General features: G+C 37.0%; 1 pseudogene; it reads right to left on the bottom strand.

Annotated features, from left to right (window-relative positions):
• Positions 1 to 4,376: 4,376 nt before the first annotated feature.
• On the bottom strand, positions 4,377 to 6,099 carry LOC105518680 (annotated as a pseudogene).
• Between the last annotated feature and the right edge of the window lie 16,930 nt (positions 6,100 to 23,029).

Genomic DNA, 23,029 nt, shown 5'->3' with positions numbered 1-23,029 from the left:
TTATACAATGCTAGAAAAAATTTTTATTAAATACGCATACTAGAAGAACACACAGTCAACTAGAGAAGTGATCCAGAATGATTAATACTGAGTATAGTCATTAGACTTTAACAATACAGCAACAAATAGGAGGAAAAAAATATGGCAGGATTCAAATTTCTCTGCAGCTATAGAAAATATCAGAATAATATTGAGCAATATCTAAAGATAATTAAAAGAGAAAGCGTAAGCTCAGGCTTTATTAAAGCCAGGATATAAAGTATGAAGCCACATTTTGTAGGACAAGCTGCCCTGCAAATGTCATGTACAATAATTCTAGAAATATTGTCTCGATGAACTTTCTTAAGGCTCTATTTAGGGAATTGCCAAAGAAATCATGAAACAAAAAGTCAGTGAGACAGAAATAACCTAATTACAGAACTTTGACTAAAATAAAAATGGAAATGAAAGTGGGTTGAACCACACAATTTCAATTTCCATTGTTTCTTCTTTCCTCCTGCATCTTTGCATTTTCATCTGGAGTTTTTTTTTTCTATTTGAAGACCCTTTAGTGTTTTCTTTAGTGCTGTGTTACTGATTACAAATGTTCACAGTTATTGCTTATCCCAAAGTTTATATATTTCATTTTCATTCTCAATGACATTTTTCACTCAGTAAAGGATTTTGATTGGCATTTTTTTCCTGGCAAGAAGTTACTTGTCAGTGATCATTGCTGCTTTTAAGTTCATCTGTCTTCTTTAAATTCAGCTACTTTTAACATTTGCTTGTATTTCTCCTAAATTCGCATTATCTCTCTTCTGTCTCAAAATAATTCCGCTTACATATCTTAGACTCTTATTTTTCTGTTTTGAAGGGTCCATGCTCATTCTGGGTACCTTCTTCTGACCAGTATATTATTAATAGTTCCCAGATGCTACTCTCAACAGTATCTAATGGGCTGCTAAACCTTTATCACTTATTTCCAAATTTGACTATGATACTTTAGTCCTAAAATTTCAACATTTTATAGTTTTCAGTTTTCTGCCACATTTTCTAGTTTACATTATGTGTCCTTTAACAGAGTAAAATTGTTATTTTAGGGGTTTTGATAGATGAGTACCTGGAGCCCTGTGAATCTTTTCTGATGCTTGTTTCTGCTGGGTTTTGTCTTTCCCCTTTATATACCTGGATATCTTGGATACTTTTACGTTACAGACTTTGTATTTGCAAAACTGGCTGCATAAATAGTTTTACTTGATCTAAGATAGTGTTACTTTCCTCTAGAGATGATTTATCTTTTGTTTCTGCCAGAGCAATATAAACATGGGATTGATTACTTTTATCTGCTTTCAGAAACTGAAATGTCCCAAAGCTGACTTGAGAGTTTGCAAGGGTGTTCATCTGTCCAGTTGAGCTTTACTTTTGGGTTGCAGCTTCTTGGAAGCCCTCCTCAAAGCTACAGGTATCCATCAGAGCCAAACTCCCCTTGCACACAGATTTCTGCTCTGGTGATCTGTAATAGAATTAGAGTTGGATTCTTTTCTGATGCACTTCACAACTAATAACTACCAGCAGAGATTCAATTATAAAAATAAAGAAGTTATTGAAGTACTGAAGGAAACTACGGAGAGCTTTTATATAAACTTAGAGTGGAAAAAGATGATCTAACTATAACTTGCAATTCAGAACTCTCACGGAAAAGACTGATAATTTTTGCCATATAAAAAACTTTAAGAAAAACCTTTTTGCACATCAAGAGATACCACAAATTCAAAGAGCAACCCAGAAAAAATGTTTATAATTCTGTCGCAGACAAACATGGACTCTTGCTAGAATATATAAATCTCTAAAAATGAGAAAAAATGGAAAATGGGCAAGGGTTATGGAAATACAAAAAAAATGCAAGCAGTCTTTAAACACAAACAGATGCTCAAACAAACTAATAATGAAAAAAAGCAGGAATTAAGCCTACTCTAAGGTGCCACTTTATTTTAACACATTGGCAAAAATGGAAAAGTTCAGGAAAACACTCCATCAGTGAGGCTATGGGAAAACAAGTATCTTCATACGTTGCTGATTGGAATAGATACTGGTGCAATTCTAATGAACAAAACTTTGTCAATAACTATCAAAATTGCAGAAATATTTCACACAACAATCCAACATATGACATATTTCTCACATATGCTTGCATAGGTGAAAAATGATATACAGGTTGAGTATCTTGAATAAAAAAAATCTGAAATGGTTAAAATCCTAAATTTTTTGAATGCCTATGTGGAGATTGAAAGTTTGCTGTTGTCTGTTGTTGCTGTTATTCAAAAGCAAGTATTCAGATGATGCTACTGTGCTGCTTTGTTACCCTGAGCACATCATTTTCTCACTATATGAAGAGTATGTCATATATTTCACTGTTAAGTACTTTTGCAGGAATAAGAGTAAGACAATGATTACTTTATTGGTAGCATATAAATTCAGAGTCAGGAATGGTGGCAACCACAGATTGTTCACAAACATGGCTGAGACAGTAACATCTTTGCTTTCTGATGGTTCAGGATACACAAACTTTGTTTCACGCACAAAATTATTTAAAATGTTGTATAAGATTACCTTCAGGCTATGTATAGAAGGTGTGTATTAAACATAAGTGAATTCGTGTAAAGACTTGGGTTTCCCAAGATATTTCATTAGGCATATGAAAATTTCCAAAATCCAAAATACAAAACACTTCTGGTCCCAAGCATTTCAGATAAGGTATACTCAACCTGTGTATGCACAAGCTTATTCATTGCAGCATATTGCCTAATAGCAAAAATTTACATTTCTAATATTGAAATGTGCACCTGTATGAGACAGATCAAGTAAATTATGATTACTTTATGTGAACTCGGGTCATTGTTTTTACTTTCATAGATATACCACAGACCTAACATTTTTATTTATATATATATAATTATTGTATATAAAATTAAATGCTTAATAACAATACACACTAAAATTAAAACAGTAACATAAATTAACACAAACCCTATAAGTAAGAAAACAAAAACTTTTGGAAGCATTCCACGTTGACTTTGTGTATTTCTGTACAAACAGGAAGAAAAAGGGCTTTGTCAAGAAAAGGAGAGAATGAGAAAGAGGTTCTATTGGAATATATCATCCAATAATGTGTTTTAGGAGAGCATATGAGTGATGTGGTATATTTTATAAGCCTTTCAATAATAGAAAATAATTGAATTCCCTTCAGAATCAAATGACAAATTTGGTGGAAATAAAATTCTTACATCAAAATATTTTTCCTTCAAACTTCCAAAGAAAAGACCTCTGCCACACCCAAGACTAGACCAGGTCACATACATATACTTACACACACACACACACATGCACACATACACACACACTCACAAACACACCCCTTGCATTTCACCTTTTGTTGCAATATCGTATATATAATTATTTCACTATGGAGTGGCTTCTCCACCATCCTGCAAATTCCCTAATAATAAAGAATGTGCCTATTTTATTTGCATTTTTTTCATGTAGGTTTGTGTCAGATACAGATTAAGTGTACAATAAATGAATAAATGAGCTAATGAACAAACTCAAAGAAATCCATAAAAAGTTTATGTGTTTTTCTTTATTTTCTTCTGTTATTTATAATTAAAGCAAAAGTATCTAAGGAAAGGTACATTTTGCTTTGTAGTGAATACGCTGTATAGTTTAAGCATATGCTTAAAGGGTTTTTTAATTCTATTTTGAATTTAGTACAAATCTGTCTGTTCATGAAGCGTTTTACAGTCTGTTTTTTGTTTGGTTGTTCTTTTTTTTCTTTTTTTGTTTGTTTATTTGTTTGTTTCTTGAGACAAGGTCTTGCCTTGGAGTGACATGGAGTGCAGTGACACAATCACGGCTCACTGCAGCCTCGACCTCCTGGGCTCAAGGGATCCTCCTCCCTTAGCCTCCCAAGTAGCTGGGACCACAGGTGCACATCACCATGCCCAGCTAATTAGCCTGTCTCTACAGTCTATATTATAGAACTTTTTAAAAAATTTGGAATAATTTGGATTCCCAGGGTAATTATGTCCATTATTAATGCAAGATTTTGGGCAAAAGTGTAAATAACAATAATAGCTAACACAGAGTGCTCCCTTTTGTGTCAGATACCTTTCCAGGCGCTTTATTAAACATACAAGTTAATTCCAAATTAATTCTGTGATGTTATGTTAATTTTATATCGATGAATCATCTGAAACAAGCAGAGCTTAAGAAAGTTGTCCAAAGTAAGGAAGCCATGTGGGAGAGAAGAGACTCTTTTTTTTTCAATGTTCAGTTTCCTTTAATGACCCCCATCTCCCTGAAGGGGCAGATGCAGGCAGCTAGGCGTTGGCAAGAGATGTTCACTTGAAGATCGTGCCTTGATTGAAGTCTTGGCCAACATGCTGGAAGGCCCCCTCCCAGGAAAAGTACTCTCGAACTTTCACTATGGATATATTTGGATTCCAAGTGTCTCCTCACTGCCAGAATCGTTTCCTCCGTATGTATGATTCATAGTCCAGCTGCCAATTTGCACTCAGAGGAAAGGCAAGCTCCTGGCCTCAGAAGACCCAGACTCTAGAAATGGAGCTGCTATTGTTGGTTCCAAAGGGGATGAAACTGGTGAAGGCATTCTTCCTCAGCTTGTCCAGTCGCTGGAACATTCCAGTGATGAGATTGCAGCTCATGAAGATCTGACTGAGTGAGTTCATCAGGGCAGCGATACTCTGAGTATCACAGGGACTAGACATCCTCATCAAAGTGCTCCCAAAAATATGGCAGTGCCACAGGGAGTGTGTCCTTGTTGGAGTCCTTGCTGCTTAAATTCATCCAACACGGCCAGGTGCGGCAGCTCACGCCTATAATCCCAACACTTTGGGAGGCCGAGGCTGGCGAATCACCAGGTCAGGAATTCAAGACCAGCCTGACCAACATGGTGAAACCCCGTCTCTACTAAAAATACAAAAAATTAGTCGGGCATAGCAGTGGGCGCCTGTAATCCCAGCTAGGCTGAGGCAGGAGAATTTCTTGAACCGGGGAGGTGGAGGTTGCTGTGAGCCGAGATCATGCCACTCACTGTACTCCAGCCCGGGCGACAGAGTGAGACTCCGCCTCAATCAATCAATCAATCAATCAATCAATCAATCAATAAATATTCATCCAACACAAAGGTACTCTTGGGCAGGTGAGCGGAGGGGTCCTTGGCCTTAGGCTCAGTGGCCAGCACCTGCTTACATTCATCCATCACCTCCTCAGGAGCAGGGGCAGCCGCCATTTTCTTCTCCTTCCAATCAGCCTGGGGCTCTGCTTCTCTTCCTGTGAACCTTGCTTTTTCCGTAGGGTGTCTTTTTTAGGCTGGCTCTCGGCAAATTTTTTAGCATCAAACTGGGCCATCTTCTCACACAGTTTCACTTCCCCCAAGACAGCCGGGAAGTGAGACTGGTTAATGCAGGTGAGGGACCAGCAGTTATAACATGTGATATATACAAATAAATAAATATATTATTTTAATATTTTAAAATATATTACAAAATTTGGAAAGGCTTGGTGGAAAGAAGGTCCTATGACCTGCTTATACAGCTACAATAGGGTGCAGACGACTGTGATGTCAGCCAGTCACTCATTCACCCACCAGAAAAGTCCTCATCTTCAAGTGAGCGTCCAGCAGCCCCAGAATTCGCCTCACTTCCTCCTTTGCATTCTGAGTGGCCTGCTTATTGTGGTGCCTGATGCTCATGTTGGGGAACACCCAGATCCTGGCTGGGGGCGCTCTACTGCTATCAGCAAAGCTCACCCACTGCGCCACCTAGGCAACTGCTTCGGGTGTACTTCCCTGCAGCAACTCATTGCTCCATAGTAGGTAACGGCATTGCTCTCAAACACACAGAACCCACAATCACCCTCAAATGCTGGATACTTGCTAGCAGGAAATTTGCAGAGAAATTCAGGGGTGCGATTGGTTTGGCCAAAGTGGAAGTGGGGTGGTACCGACAGCGCATGGACCTGAGCCCCGCTATACTGAGCAGCAATGTGGGCCCTGAAGGCCCTCCAGTTTTCAGGATATGTGTACAGGGTCCCAGCTGCCATGATGATTCCGCAAAGAAAGGGACAAGAAGAGATTCTTTCTGAGGTTTAAGATACATACCATCTATACGTACTTAAACTATATATTCATATGCATAGAAAAGACATGTAAAAGAAGCTCAGCAGAGGCTACTTCCCGAGAGGACTGCAGGACTTAGGATCTACAGTGAGAGGAGGATTAATATTTTACTATAAATGTTTATCTTTGTACTGTTTGAAAGGTTTACTATGTGCATATGTCATATTGTCAGTTAAAGGAAGAGACAGAGAAAATCCTACCTACCCTGAAATGTGTGTTTTGTTCCACTTGGCAAGAAATGCCAAATAAAGGGAGGAAAGCCAAGGCCCAAATTGTCAATATCATAGTCTTGCTCATGACCAGTCCTGTATAGCAAAGAAAGTATTTGGATAATTTATAAACATTGAAGTGTGTATTTTATACATTTTATATCTATGCCTTTGGAGAAAAGTATATTACAAAACAAAGTGTAACTTGTATCACTTTATTTGAATTATTTTACATGTTGATTTACTTTAGAAAGCCATTGTGAAATGTGCTTCTACTGTAATATACGACTGTGTGTTGGTCACTTTATTAATAGAATAATTACATTGTGCTTTTTTTTCACATGTACTGGCACTCAAAAGTATTTCTTTGAAAACAGCACTGACTTTTTGATCCCCATAATTCAAGTCTTATAATCATTCAACATCAAATAGGGAGGAAAATTCATCATTTTCAAAGCTACGCTGAGGTGGTATTATGACATATCATTCTAAGATATTGTTTCACTTGTCAGAAAAACACCTGTAGAAAGAATTAGTCTATTTGTCTATTTCAAAGGGACTTTTTTCAAAAAGCTGAAATCTGAAAAACAAAACAAACAAAAAAAATGATAAAGGACAAGACTTGTAGTAGTATGAGCCACTGTTATTTTGCCTTCTGCTCAATCCAACTCACAAAAGAAATACTTGTTTGGCAAATGGGTAAATGGTGGTATTACTTACTGAAGCTGACTATACAACATACTCAAACAAGGATAGTTTGAGAATAAAAGGATGTATTATCCACTATCCTCAGCAATCTAACGCAGAAGCAGAAAACCAAACACCGCATGTTCTCCCTTGTAAGTGGGAGCTGAACAGTGAGAACACATGGACACAGGGAGGGGAACATCACACACTGAGGCCTGTGGGAGGTGGGCAGGGGGAAAGAGAGCATTAGAAAAAGTAGCTAATGCATGCTGGGCTTAATACCTAAGTGATGGGTTGATATGTGCAGCAAACCACCACGGCACACATTTACCTATGTAACAAACCTGCATGTCCTGCACATGTACCCCAGAACTTAAAAAAAAATTAAGAATTGTTAAAAAGATGCAATACCAATAATTACTCTATGACAACAGGTCTAAGCTAAGACTGTCCCGGGCATATCAGATGGCTTTTGCTACATAGCATACTAGCCGTTGGATTTAAACAACAATATATTTTTTTAATTTCATGATTCTATGGGTCGCTTGGGAGGATTTTGTGGCTTGGGCCTGCTTGGCTGATTTTCTCTGGACTCATAGACAGAATGCAGGCCAGTTGGTGGCTGAATGATCTAAGATAGCTTCTGAATCATTCTAGGCTCACAGCTCTGGCAGTTGTCAGCAAATGTGCAGCTTGTCTTATTATCCACGGGGTTGGCTCTTCCACATGATAGCTACGGCATTCTACAGGCAACAAAAGTTGAATCTAAGACCTCTTGAAGCCTGGGTTCATAACTCATACATCTTGTACCTCATCATTTTTACTATATTTGATGTATTAAGGAAAGTTACAAAGTCAGTCCCAGATTTAAAGAGTAGAGAACTAGACTCCACCATTTAATGAGAGTTACTGACAAGAATTGTGACTATTTGTGCAATCCAAAACTCTAGGCACACTAGAATATATGATCAGCTTGCATTTTCTGAAACTAGGAAAGCTAAAAGAAGTACAGCTTCTTTCCAAATACCACAAAACAAAGGCTATGCTCCTGCCCTGTGACTTCAAATACAGGTCTTAGAATTATGAAAATATCTCTGAAAGCCAGAATAGGACCTCAAAATGCTAAAAAGGTTATATAAAATGAACCTTCTGTGTTGTTAATAAAATAATCCTGTAAACCCTCCCTAAGTCATCCACATTCTCAAAATGCACTAGGTACCTTTAAAGCCAGATATTTAAATCAGGCCTATTCACTCACAATACTGGTCAAACAGAAGGTATTTGCCTGTTCTTGATCTTTTGTTCCTGGTCCCTCATGCTACCTCTGGGAGCAAATACTCTTACAGCTCATGGATTCTTATCTTTGGAAGGGACATTTTGATCATAGTTGCAAAATTTTTTATCACAAATGGACCATTAATTAGTTCTCTGTAGCTTTGTCCATTTTTTCCTAAGGAAATTAAAAGGAGTTCAGATGGAACTCGGAGCATCACTTAAATGGGAAGGATGTGCCAAACCCAGGGATCTTACGACTTCACAAGTTCTTAGCTTCAGTGCTCTTCTGGTATTTTCACCTGCCTCCTTTGGCTCAAAATATAAGCTGTCTACTAGTCCACAGGGTAACCAGGTCTTCACCTCCTCCTGCACCCAGTCAACTCTCAATGGACCAAGTCTTAAGGGGAATCTTTATTTTTTATTTTATTTGTTTATTATTATTCATTTTATTTGTTTGTTTGTTTTGAGATGGAGTTTCACTCTTGTCTCCCAGACTGGAGTACAATGGTGCATTCTCACTCTCACTGCAACCTCTGCCTCTCAGGTTCAAGCATTCTCCTGCCTCAGCCTCCTGAGTAGCTGGGATTACAGGTGGCAGCAACCACACCCAGCTAATTTTTGTATTTTTAGTAGAGACGAGGTTTCACCAAGTTGGCCAGGCTGATCTCAAACTCCTAACCTCAGGTGATCCATCTGCCTCGGCCTCCCAAAGTGCTGGGATTACAGGTGTGAGCCACTGCGCCTGGCCAGAATCTTTATTTTTAAAAGCTCTTGAGTATCTTGCTGAGTTATCAAGTTGGGGACACATAGATATAATCAACAAGTTCATAACTGAACCTAAATCCTTTATTTAATCTTTCTCCAAATGCAAATCAAAACCACTATGAGATACTATCTCACACCAGTTAGAATGGCAATCATTAAAAAAACAGGAAACAACAAGTGTTGGAGAGGATGTGGAGAAATAGGAACACTTTTGCACTGTTGCTGGGACTGTAAACTAGTTCAACCATTGTGGAGGACAGTGTGGTGATTCCTCACGGATCTAGAACTAGAAATACCATTCAAACCAGCCATCCCATTACTGAGTATATACCCAAAGGATTATAAATCATGCTGCTATAGAGACGCATGCACACATATGTTTACTGCAGCACTATTCACAATAGCAAAGACTTGGAACCAACCCAAATGTCCATCAATGACAGACTGGATTAAGAAAATGCGGCACATATACACCATGGAATACTATGCAGCTGTAAAAAAGGATGAGTTCATGTCCTTTGTAGGGACATGGATGCAGCTGGAAACCATCATTCTCAGCAAACTATCACAAGAACAGAAAACTGAACACCACATGTTCTCACTTATAGGTGGGAACTGAACAATGAGAACAGTTGGACACAGGAAGGGGAACATCACACACTGGCACTTGTCGTGGGGTTGGGGGAGTGAGGAGGGATAGCATTAGGAGATATACCTAATATAAATGATGACTTAATGGGTGCAACACACCAACATGGCACATGTATACATATGTAACAAACCACACGTTGTGCACATATACCCTAGAACTTAAAGTATAAAAAATAAAAAATAAAAAATCTTCCTCCAAAGGGCATTAAGAAATCTAAACAGATAAGCAAGAAAAATCCAAATAACCCCATGAAAAAGTGGGCAAAGGACGTGAATAGCTAATTCTCAAGCAAAGATATACAGTCAACAAACATGTGAAAAACTGCTCAGTATCACTAATTATCAAGAAAATGCAAATTAAAACCAAAATGAGATACTACCCTACTCTTGCAAGAATCACCATAATTAAAAAATCAAAAGATAATAGATGTTGGCACAGATGTGCTGAAAAAGGAACACATTTACACTGCTGGTGGGAATGTAAATCAGTACAATCACGATGGAAAACAGTATGGAAATTCCTTAAAGAACTAAATGTAGAACTGCCATTCAATCCAGCAGTACCAATACTGGGTATCCACCCAAAGAAAAAGAAGCCATTACATGAAAAAGCCACATGAACAAGCATGTTTATAGCAGCAAAATTTGCAATTCCATACATATGAAACCAACCTAAATGCTCATCAACCAACAAGTGGATAAAGAAAATGTGGTATGTATACATCATGGAATGCTACAGAGCCATAAAACAGAATGTAATAACGGCCTTTGCAGCAACTTGGATGGAGCTGGAGGACATTATTCTAAGTGAAGTAACTCAGGAATGGAAAACTAAACATCGTGTGTTCTCACTCATAAGTGGGAATTAGGCCGTGAGGATGCAAAGGCTTTGGGTACTAGTGGGGAAGAGTGGGAAGGGGGTCAGGGATAAGACTACATATTGGGTACAGTGTACACTGCTTGGGTGACAGGTGCACCAAAATCTCAGAAATCACTACTATAGAACTTATCCATGTAACCAAAAACCACCTGTACCGCAAAAACTATTGAAATAAAATAAAGACAAAAAAAAAATTTAAAAAGAAAGAAAATATAATGTATACATTATTTTCTAAGAAGAAAGAAATTATTATTTTGGTTTCTCTGGAACATTTTTACTAGAAAAAAAATTGCGCATCACTGACTAAAGAAATTCTTGTAGTAAAACACCTGCTTCCTGTAAATTAGAACAGTTTCTTAGGGATATAGCTGACAGATGCCACTTTTATGTAGTGAATCTTCAAAACTGGTACATTATTCTCTTGAAAAGAAGCCTGAAATGTATAAAAATGAACAATAGCAACTACAGAATACAGGGAAAAGAAAATTCCTGCTCAATCACACATAGACTAATGGAGAGCAAAATCTGCACAAAGAGCAAGATTTGCTCTTGCTTTTTCTTTCCTTTGTGTACACCCAACACTATTAAAGTAATAATGGCAACAATAACTATGATTATCAAATCCTCCACTAGGTGCCAGGCCTTTCACTAAGCACTTTACTTGCATTCATCTATTAAATCTTCAAAAAACTATGAGGTAGCAGTGTTAGAATCCAGAATGTAAAAGTGTTAAGTAACTTGTCCAAAGTCACACAGCAGATAAGTGACAGAACTGAGATTGGAACCAGGTTGTCATCCTCCAAAGCCCATAAAGTTCAACCATTGCTACAACCTGCCATAGAATATGATGACTAGGGGTAGAGCAAAGGTGGAAATGTGACAGGATCTGAAGACATGTTCATGGTTTCTCAACCTATGCTTAGTAATAACTATAAATTTGACCTCTAACTTTGGATTATCCCCAAACGAATGATCAATCCATAATGCAGGTGAGTATATAATATTCAAATATCTATGTGTTTAAATAGATGCTCCTACTTGAAAGTGGAAAGTGAAAGGAACATCATGTTCCAAATGTGCATTCATTTTCTAATCCTTTATACTGGACATTATTAAGCTAAAGTGTGAATTTTTGTTATATATTTTTAGGGAGATTTTAGTTGCTCATTTTTGTTTCCATATCTTATTCAGGTCTGTCAATAAGATGAACATTTATTTTCTGCTAAATCAATAAAAAGTAATAGCACTCAGGGGTTGCCAACTATGTGAACAAAAGTCTGTAGCAGGGATTAACTGATGAATTCAATTGACTGGATCTCATTCAAGGGGCAAAGAGGAAACAATGCAAGTCTTCCTCTCCCACATAACATTATGTGAATCTTCCTGCAAGAAAAAAAATATTTCACCAATTTGCCAAGTATTTGAGTTTTTTTCACAACTAGCATAGCAAAAGTTAGCTGTATGCATTATCCTTAATTTAAAATAATTTTATATAAATGTGATTTATGCCTCAATTGGCAGTAAATGGCAGATATTATATATTATATATATTATAATATATCTTTTATTTTTCTTTGCTTTGAAACTTATATATTTTAAATGGGAATTTGGCATTTTAAATTTCAACAGCAAATGCTTTAAGTTGTTTTGTTAGATATACATTGTTTCCAAGAAATAAAACATTTAAATATCTATTATCTTTATTTTCTCCTGAGTATTAGACACAATTTCTCTCCCATTGTTTTATAAGATTTAGATTCAATTATAGTGTTAAGAATTATCTAAGTTTATTTTAGGTGCAGTTTAAAAATAAAATTTAATCATTTTCTAGATACCATAAGATTGTCTTCTGGTCCAGATATTTGAAGATATATAAAAGTCAAAGTAACAGGACTATATATTTTATGGGAGTGTGTTGTTAATTCCATAACACCTCTAGAGTCATTCTATTTGCTTATAAGACCAAAAGGAAGTGGAAAGAGAGGTGCAGGACCAATTGGCTCAGCTCTCATTGGTTTACAGATCTGTGCCCACGTCTCAGTAAAGTGTGAAATTTCATAGTGAATGTGAACCCTACCTGAAATCCATCCATGCTAGATACATCTGAAGAGAGGCCATAACCAGAGGTGAGGATTTGCATGATAGGAAGATTACATGGGTCCCAACAAAACTCATAGAGGATGTCATTTTTCATCCAAATGCTATGTTTAAATCAGTTCGTAATAACTGTTAGTAGAAAAAGATAAAAGTATATCTTTTTCCTTCAAAGAACTTGATAAAATCCCACACAAACATCCAAATAGAGTTTCAGGTATGTCAGGAAGCCCACTTTAAAGAAATACATAAGAAGCAGATCTTCATTCAGTCCATTTGGACCACAAGTTCTAAAAATTCACTTCGTGGGCTGAAATAACTAAGACAAGCTGTCCACATTAATCAAACTACATAAGAAATGGGCAAGAGTCTACTGGGTGCTGTGTAAAGACAGACACTGACAATCGAAGCTAGGGAGTTTTAATGAGGAGACTTCATTAAGATACGCATCATCTTCAAAAATGTGAGCCTTTAATTTTCAGGAAACCACTGCCAACCTTAGCTCATCTGTGCTAATTAGCAAAGACTGGAAATTCTGAAAATCAGGCTCTTAGGGAAAGGTATGCTAAAGAGAGACTTTACAGAGCACTACCCGGAGAGCACACTGTTGTGACTCTGATCCTATCGCAGAGACTTTTGTAGATTTGGCAGGAACAGGATTTTAAATATACCTGGCTAAATCGCCCATGAAGCACATTGTTCTCTAAACATCCTGACACTTGGGAACCTCAAGAACACCAGAGACAAGACTCATTATGCTCTGTGGCTGTTCTACCAATTGTTGAATAGCTCAATTTAATTGAAAGTATTGTCTTAGGCTAAGCCAAATCTGTCTCTTTGAGGTTTTCATTTACCATTTAACTCTTACTCTTTGAAATTATGCAGATGAAGATTAACCTACATTTCCATGTCTCTCTCTCTCTTAGATTTTCTCCTTTCCAACAGAATTCTCTGTTGTCTCCATTGCTTTTTGATAACTCCATTACAGATCTTACCACCATCCTGAGCAGCCTCCTGGAAGAAACTCAGTTGCTGTCCTTCTTGAAAGTTGGTGCGTCAGAGTGTGATCTATTCAATGTGTCATATAGTAGAATTCTGCCTCTGGTCCTCTGGATAATTAAATTTTTTAATTGCTACCTAAGTTTGTATTAACATTTTGGCAGTTACAGTATGCTGTTGGCTGGTTTTGAACTTGCAATCAACTAAAACACCTGTCTTTTTCATGAACAGCTATTGAGCTAGGTTCCTCTATATTTTGTGCTTCATTGGTTGATTTTTAATTTAAGTCCAAATTTATTTAGTCTCTAGTAAACAAATGATCAATGCCAACTTGCAGAAAAATTAGAAAATATGGCAAGATAAGCAAGATGAGCAAGCATAAAAATTAAGTATAAATCATCCCTCTATTCCAAACATATGAAGATAACCATTCTTGACATTTTGATATATACTTATCAATATGTTTTTCTGTGCATACACACAATGGCTGCTGGGTATTTATGGTTATTTTTGTGCATGCATACATGGAATGTAATTATTTATACTCTTATGTACTTGTCATTTTCTGTAAATGCTATAAAAATATCATTATATATTTTCGTTTAAAATTGCCTCAAGAATTTCATTTTTACGTGTGCTGTTATTTCATTTACTATGGCTGTGTAATAAACCACTTCAAAATATAGTGACTTAACAACATTTATTTTGCTCATAATTCTGCAATTTTGCAGACTCAGCAACTTGTCTCTGTTCTTTTAAACGAGGTGTAGTGGCTTAAAGAGTGGAGGCTGGAATTAGTTGTGAAATCTACAGTGGCAACATACTCCCTACCTTCCCTTCTCTCTAGTGGAATCCTAGTGCTTGTCTTGTAGCCTTAAAAAATTAAAAAACTATAGAATGGAGGCTTAAATCATCTGAAATTTCTCGTATTACTAGCAGATGCTAGCTGTTGACGGAACCTAAGCTAGGGATGTCTGTTACAACACTTACTGTTTGGACGAACGGAGGCAAGATAGTCCACTTCTGGGTTCTTCATCGCCCCCTCCAACTTTTCCCGCGCGCGCGAAAATGCAGCCGGCGACCAGGGAAGGTGCAGACCAACTGGGCATGCGCCAGGTGACGTCAATCCGAAGAGACCAAGATTTACCTGGTCGCACCTGCGGAACGCCCCCCACAGGCCCGTGCCCCGCCTATTGCCCTCCCACTCCTAGAAAAGCCGCTCCAGACGGCTCCCACTCATGGACTTCCCAGCTTCCCCACTGCTGTCGGGACTGTCGGAACTCCGTCTGAGAGCTCCAGGGGCGACTCTGTTGGCCTCATTTGCCGGAGGCCGACAGACTTCTCCCTACCTACCTTCTTCCCTGAAGCTAGGTGACCAAAATAAACTTGCAGTTTTGCTACTGGCCTTTGCCTACTCGCTGGTTCTTTTGTGCTCGCTCTGGTGGTCTTAGAAAAACAAGTCACTTACTTGTGACCTTGCCATATCCCTGGGCCTTTGTACAACATGGTAGCTGGGTTTCAAAGGAGAAATATCCCAAAAAAGAGACAGCCAAGTGGAAGTCATGTTGCCTTTTTTGACCTAGCTTTAAAATCACCCAACATCACTTTCATTATAGTCTATTCATTGAGGGAGTCACAAAGTGACTTTTTATTTACTTTTTAATTTCTTTTAGTACTGGTATATTTGAATATTTGTATATGCCTACTAGTAACTTTAGAAGTTGTTCTCATTCAATTTCCTACAATTATGTACTCTCTGAGACTTTTCTCTTTATCTTTGAACGTATCTCATGGCTATAACTCCTAAGTATTTTATAATTTAGATTATTATTGTTAACGAGCTATATTTTTCATAGTAGGTTATATTCGTTTCTTGATAATACATATGGAAATCATTATTTTTAACAATTCTTTCTTATCCAGCCCCTCACTGAATTATTTCAAATCTAGTTGTTTTCATTTTGAATCCTCTGTGTCTTATATAGGCAATCAAATTATCGACACCACATATATAATAACATTGTCTTCACTTTCACAGTATTTAGATAATTTATACATTATGTTAGAATGTTTACAATATATATTTTAGTCGGAATATCTAAAGCAATGCTAAATAATAATGAAGATAATATGCCTACTTTTATTTTCTAACAAATGAGTTCATGAGAATGCAACTAGAACTTCACCTGTGCAAAATAAAAATTCTTACTGTGCTCATTTCCTTCTGTTCTTCATAAGTTTGTCTTCTATTCCCAGATTATTAACCATAAATTCCATTTTAATTTTTTTGACATGTGATTAACAAACCATATCATTGTCTTTTGAAGTATACAATAAATAGTTTTACTATAGTTTGGTGCAAAAGTAATTACAGTTTTTGCCATTTAGAGTGATACTGTGAAACTGGTTCCATTAAGACTCTTTTTCTTTATAAATTATCCAGTCTTGGGTATATCTTACTCAGCAGTGTGAAAACAGACTAATACAGTCTCTAAAGTTGGAAATACTGGACTGAATTAAATGATAAAGTATTTATGTGAAATGTCCAGAATAGACAAATTACTTTTAATGGCAAAAACCGTAATTACTCCTGCACCAACCTAATATAGTGACAAAGTTGTGCAACCATCACTATTATCTACTTCCAAGACATTTTTGTCACTACAAAAATAAACCATTAATTGGTAGTCAGTTCCCATTCCCCACATCTCTCACCCCTTGCGAATCTGTAATCTACTTTCTATCTGTATGGATTTGTCTTTTCTGGAAGTTTCATATAAAGACTTTCTCATTTAATTCAGTCCAGTATTTCCCACTTTATAGGCTGCAATAGTACATTTTCCCACTGCTGGTTAAGATATACCTGAGACTGGGTAATTTATAAAGAAAAAGAATCTTATTTGACTCACAGTTTTATGTGGCTGGAGAGGCCTCACAATCATGGCTGAAGGTGAAAGTCATGTCTTGCATGGTAGCAGGCAAGAGAGAATGACAGCCAAGCAAAAGGAGAAACCCCTTAAAAAACCAACAGATCTCATGACACTTATTAACTACCATGAGAACAGTATGGAGAAAACTGCCCCCATAATTAAATTATCTCACACTGGGTCCCTCCCACAACATATGGAGATTATGCGAGCTAAAATTCAAAATGAGATTTGAGTGGGGACACAACCAAACCATATCATTCCACCCTGGTTCCTACCAAAATCATGTCCTCACATTTCAATACAAATCATGCCTTGCCAACAATCCCCCAAAGTCTTAACTCATTTCAGCATTGACTCAAAAGTCCACAGTCTAAAGTCTAATCTGAGACAAGGCAAGTCCCTTCTGCCTATAAGCATGTAAAATCAAAAGCATGTTAGTTACTTCCTAGATACAATGAGGGTACACACATTGGATAAATATAGCCATTCCAAATGGGAGAAACTGGCCAAAATGAAGGGGCTAAAGGGTCCATGCAAGTCTGAAATCTAGTGGGGCAGTCAAATCTTAAAGCTTCAAAATGATCTCCTTTGATTTCATGTTTCACATCCAGGTCATGCTGATATACGAGGTAGATTCCCATGGTCCTGGGCAGCTCTGTCCCTGGGGCTTTACAGCCTGCTTTCCAGTTGCTTTGAGTGTCTGCAGCTTTTCCAGGTGCACAGTACAAGCTGTCAGTGGATCTACCATTCTGGGGTCTGGAGGACCATGGCTCTCTTCTCACAGCTCCACTAGGCAGTGCCCCAGTGCGGACTCTTGGGGGTGTCAACCCCACATTTCCCTTCCGCATTGCTCTAAGAAGATGTTTTCCATGAGGGCCCTGCCCCTGCAGCAAACTTCTTCCTAGACATGTAGGTGTTTCCACACAGCTTCTGAAATCTAGGCAAAATCTAGCCACAGTCTGAGCTGTACCTTTATTCCTTTTAGCCATGGCTAGAATGGCTGGGACACAGGGCACCAAGTCCCTAAGCTGCACATAGCAGGGGGGCCCTGGGGCCACCCCACAAAACCATTTTTCCCTCCTAGGCCTCTGAGCTTATGAGAGGAGGGGCTGCTGCAAAGGTCTCTGACATGCCCTTTGAGGAGACACTTTCCCCGTTATCTTAACGATTAACATGCGACTTCTCATTACTTATGCAAATTTCTGCAGTGGGCTTGAATTTCTCCTCAGAAGATGCGTTTTTATCTTCTATCATATCATGAGGCTGCAAATTTCCCAAACTTTTATGCTCTGTTTCCTTTTTAAAATTGAAAGTTTTTGACAGCACCCAAGTTACCTTTTGAACGCTTTGCTGCTTAGAAATTTCTTCAGCCAGATACCCTAAATCATCTCTCTCAAGTTCAAAGTTCTACAGATCTCTAGGGCAGAGGCAAAATACCACCAATCTCTTTTCTAAAGCATAGCAAGAGTCACCTTTACTCCAGTTCCCAACAAGTTCCTCATTTCCATCTGAAACCACCCTCAGCCTGCATTTCATTGTCTATATTATTATCAGCACTTTGTTCAATCCATTCAACAAGTCTCTAGGAATTTCCAAAGTTTCCTACATTTTCCTGTCTTCTTATGAGCCTTCCAAACTCTTTCAACCTCTGTTGTTAGCCAGTTACAAAGTCACTTCCATGTTTTTGGCTATCTTTACAGCAGTGCCCCACTACCTGGTACCAGTTTACTATATTAGTCCATGTTCACACTGTTGATTAAGACATACCCAGGCCGGGCGCGGTGGCTCAAGCCTGTAATCCCAGCACTTTGGGAGGCCGAGACGGGTGGATCACGAGGTCAGGAGATCAAGACCATCCTGGCTAACATGGTGAAACCCTGTCTCTACTAAAAAATACAAAAAACTAGCCGGGCGAGGTGGCGGGCGCCTGTAGTCCCAGCTACTCGGGAGGCTGAGGCAGGAGAATGGCATAAACCCGGGAGGCGGAGCTTGCAGTGAGCTGATATCCGGCCACTGCACTCCAGCCCGGGCAACAGAGAGAGACTCCATCTCAAAAAAAAAAAAAAAAAAAGACATACCCAAGACTGGGTAATTTATAAAGAAAAAAGGGTTAAGGACTCACAGTTCCATGTGGCTGGGGAGGCCTCACAATCATGGCAGAAGGTGAAAGGCACATCTTACATTGTGGCAGGGAAGAGACAATGAGAGTCAAGCAAAAGGGGAAACCCCTTATAAAACACTTCGTGAGACTTACTCACGACCATGAAAACAGTATGGAAGAAACTACGCCAATGATTCAATTATCTCCTACTTGGGTCCCTCCCACAACACCTGGGAATTATGGGAGCTACGATTCAAGATGAGATTTGGGTAGAGACATAATCAAACCATATCAGAGACTTCTCTGAATTCTAATTCATTCAGATTGTGTGACTAGATGAATGTTGATTAGTTTTATAAGTATGCCTCTGTCTTAAATTACTAATATATTTTAAACACAAAGTGCCAATTATTTGCTCAACTTCTATGTAGGAACCATTTTTTACATTTGCATAACAAGCTCACTATTTGCTCATTTCTAAAACCGTGTTGCCTGCATATCTCTATTTTGCCTTTAAGTATGTACTGAAAGACTAAATGATTAGCTAAACACATGATACACTGTCTGTGCTATGCCAACCAAAACCTTGTAAATGACAAAACTAGGGGGTTTTGGCAAAGTTTATTCTGAGTAATTACATATGAACTCATATTAATCAGTGTACCCTTCTCTGTGTGGGAATAAATCACCCCTTTCATAATGCAATTCAGACTCTTTCATTAGTATTAACCACAAGCCTACTGACTCACAGTTTTCAGAACAAAGTGTTTTTAAAACTTAAATCATTCAAGTTTTTCCCTTCCTCTAAACTCTGTAATCTTTCCTTTTTTCATAGTATCTAAAAAAGTCACAGATAATGTGGCAATTGCTAAATTTCAACTTCAGTGTCTGCTTTGTAAACACTACAGCCTGGCTGAAGAAGCAATGAAAGGGAGAAGAGTATAATTCACATTCATCTATCAAGTTGCTGGTGGTTCTCAAGACATAGTTTACAGAAACTTTCATATTGAATTTTATTATAATTAATAATTCAATTTAGCTTTCTTCTCCCAATTTGGTTGCTATAAATTATCATGAAAAAGAGTCATGGACTAATAACATGTTAGGTAAAAATTTCATTAGTATCTACATGGAGATTTATAATTAATATCGTCATAGGATCATAAACATTTGTGAAATCTTGTTGAGGGCATGCATACGCAAATCTGCAAATATGTAAACAAGGACACCTTTACTTGATGTGAAGTTCATGAATGTTTCATGGATTCTTGAGTGACAGAAGCTTTCAGAAACAGTTTTTATCTGATTTCCATTGCCTGCAAACAGCACACACTGGTAACAATTTACTGCAAGCTTTGTCTCTCACTATCTAATTAATGGGAAATGAATATAAACCTGAGTATATTCAACCACTGAAGAAAATTAAAAAGATACTAACTACTAAAGAGAAAAAAAGTTGTAATAGCTTATATAAGACCAACTTTGTCGTTTATTAAATTACCTGTATTTAAAGAAATCTGTTAAGATAAATATAAGCTTGATGGTGAACTAAATGTTTTATTTTCTGTTTATGAGTATGATGGACAGGAACAGATACGAAACAGAAGAAAGATAAATTCTTAAAATATTCAATTCTAGAATGTGTCCATGACCTTTTGTGCCTTATGCCACACAATGCATTATTCATAGAACATTGATAACTATGTGACATACAGCCTATACACAGTGGATCAAAGCATTGAGCTGGAAGATGGAAGATTTTAATTCTCATTTTGGCTCTCCAACTAACCATGTGTCCCTGGACAATACATTCATTCATTCATCCACTCAATAAAATTTTTGAAACTTCTGCCATGTGCTATGTACTCTACCAGGCAACAGAATATAGTAATTAACAAGACAGAAAAATGTCCCTGATTTCAAAAAGCTTAAGTTTAATTATTTATCCTCTATTCAAGACTTTTACTTTCTAGTCAAGACACACAATTCCTTTGTCTCAAGTGTTCTCATTTATAAAATGAAAAAATTGGATTGCAGTGTTTATAATATCCAATCAAAGACTCCTGAGTCTTCATTAATAAAACATATGCTTTCGCTCCTGTTCTCAATAATGACTGTAGGTTGTCCTGGGTTGTCTACATACCAGGTTTCAAGACCTCCACATGATCACTAGCAACTATTTCTTGAGCAAATTGACATTTTTGTTATGTGGTCTATCAAAACACCATCACAATTCATGCTGAACAACAAAGGTGTCCATTCCATAAGCACAACCTCTTGAAGTTCCATTTCAAAATTCAGAGCATTCCAACCAATGTGGATGAGTTACATCTGTGAGTGTGAGGAGACAGCGATTTCCTCCAGCTTCAAGGTGTTCTGATAAAAGCATGGGAGGCTGGAGCATGTGGCTTGTGCTCTCCAAAAGTAAGCATCTTTATCTACTTCTCTTCATGTACTGCATGTATATATCATTTTCTAGGTGTACCATGATGTAAAAGAAATTGGGAACTATTGATCTAACCAACTAAGTTATAAAATTAAAAATGCTAATATTACAATTTAGGTAAAGAAATAATTAAATTAAAGAACTGAAGAAAAACAGGAAAAAGGGTATGGTCAAGTTCTAAAAAGTCTTTTGTATCACCAAAACAAATTTATTGTTATGTGAATAAAATTGAAACCAATAGATCTTAGACTTCAGGGAGTACAAAATTATGCATAAATATGACATTCAATTTAAAGTGAAGTAAGTGGGCATCTTTTGAAAAGTCTAATGGAAAGCTATAAATTCATCATTTCACTTTATAAGGCAGTATCCTCTTCCCCTTTATTTAATATGTTTATAAATATGATGATCTAAAGCACCTATAGATTCTATATTTGTAAATTCAATTAATATATATTACCAAAACTAAATCCCACTGATTGTATCTGGAACCCTAAGGGAACAATATTTTAAAGCTTTCTTCTTCTCACTTAAATATAAATAAATAACTTAGATCAAAGCCCTGATTTATACAAGTCCCGCTGATGCTACAACCCCTCCAGTTGCTCAAATCTGTTGACCTCCCCATTTGCAGCCATTGCTGTAAGTCAAGCTTTCATATCTGTCATCTAATCTACCTCCTCATTGTTTCAAAAATGCATCTCTATCCTCTGCAAGACATTTTAAAGGAACCTCTTTGCCTACATAATGATTTGCACTGAAGGAATGTAAAAACTACCATAATCTCAAATTGTTTCAGGAGAGATTTGTTACATATCTCAAACAGATTTTCTTTAAAAGTACTTAACACTGGTCAGCCCAATAAAGTTTAAATTTCTTGGTATGGCTTGTAAGATACATCTTGATCTGGACTCAGCAAATCTCTTTAGTCTCATCTTCTCCCATCCCTATTTCAAACTATTCTAAACTGTCCATAGTTCTTCCAAGCATTGGTGCATCAAATACTGGGTGCATTTGAACGTGCCTTTCTTTTGCCTATAACCACCTATCTCTATTTGTGATATTCTTCAGCTGTATTTCTCAAATAATCACAGATAAAGTTAATCATTTCTCCCATGCTTTATATCTGCTGCTCTTACAACAGAGTTAAAAGTATATGTATGTCCATCTTATCTACCAAACTAAGCTCTCTTTGAATATATAGATTGCGTATTGCATCTTACTCACCAGCGTATATTAGGTAGATAATAAGTATTTGTTAAATTAAAGAAAACTCTTTCCTATAAAGGTATTCACAATATTCTTTGCAACCTTGGAAATCAAATTATAGTTGAGGATTCTTATAAAATTATATGTCAACTTGAAAAAATATTGCAAGATTAATAACATATTAGCTCAATGTAATAAAGGAAGAATTTGCAGTTACAATGCCTATATTCAAAATTACCTTATCATTTTCAGCAATGATGGTGAAACAGTCAGTGTGCTAAGTAGTGAAAATTGAAAAATAAATAACAAATGGTCACTAGAACCTTCAGTTCAAAACTGTATGTGGTCATCTATAGTTATGATATCCACTCAAACTTTACTCAAATACTTATGAAATTAAAAGAAAAAATGACAGTTTCACAATTACCAATTATTATGACTAATGAAAATCAATATCAGTATCTAGAATGAAATGAATATGAACTGTTAAATTTTTACTGTGTCAGTTAATGTCATACCTTGCCATTGTTTCACAAAATAAATTCAGTCTGCAATAACACAGCATATGCTTTAAGTTTCCGAGAAAAATTATTTTAAATTTAAATTCT

The sequence above is a fragment of the Colobus angolensis genome, unplaced genomic scaffold (assembly GCF_000951035.1).
Source record: "Colobus angolensis palliatus isolate OR3802 unplaced genomic scaffold, Cang.pa_1.0 Scaffold326, whole genome shotgun sequence".
Lineage (NCBI taxonomy): Eukaryota > Metazoa > Chordata > Mammalia > Primates > Cercopithecidae > Colobus > Colobus angolensis.
The sequence above is the reverse complement of the archived record's forward strand: the minus strand, read 5'-3'. Positions and strand labels throughout refer to the sequence as shown.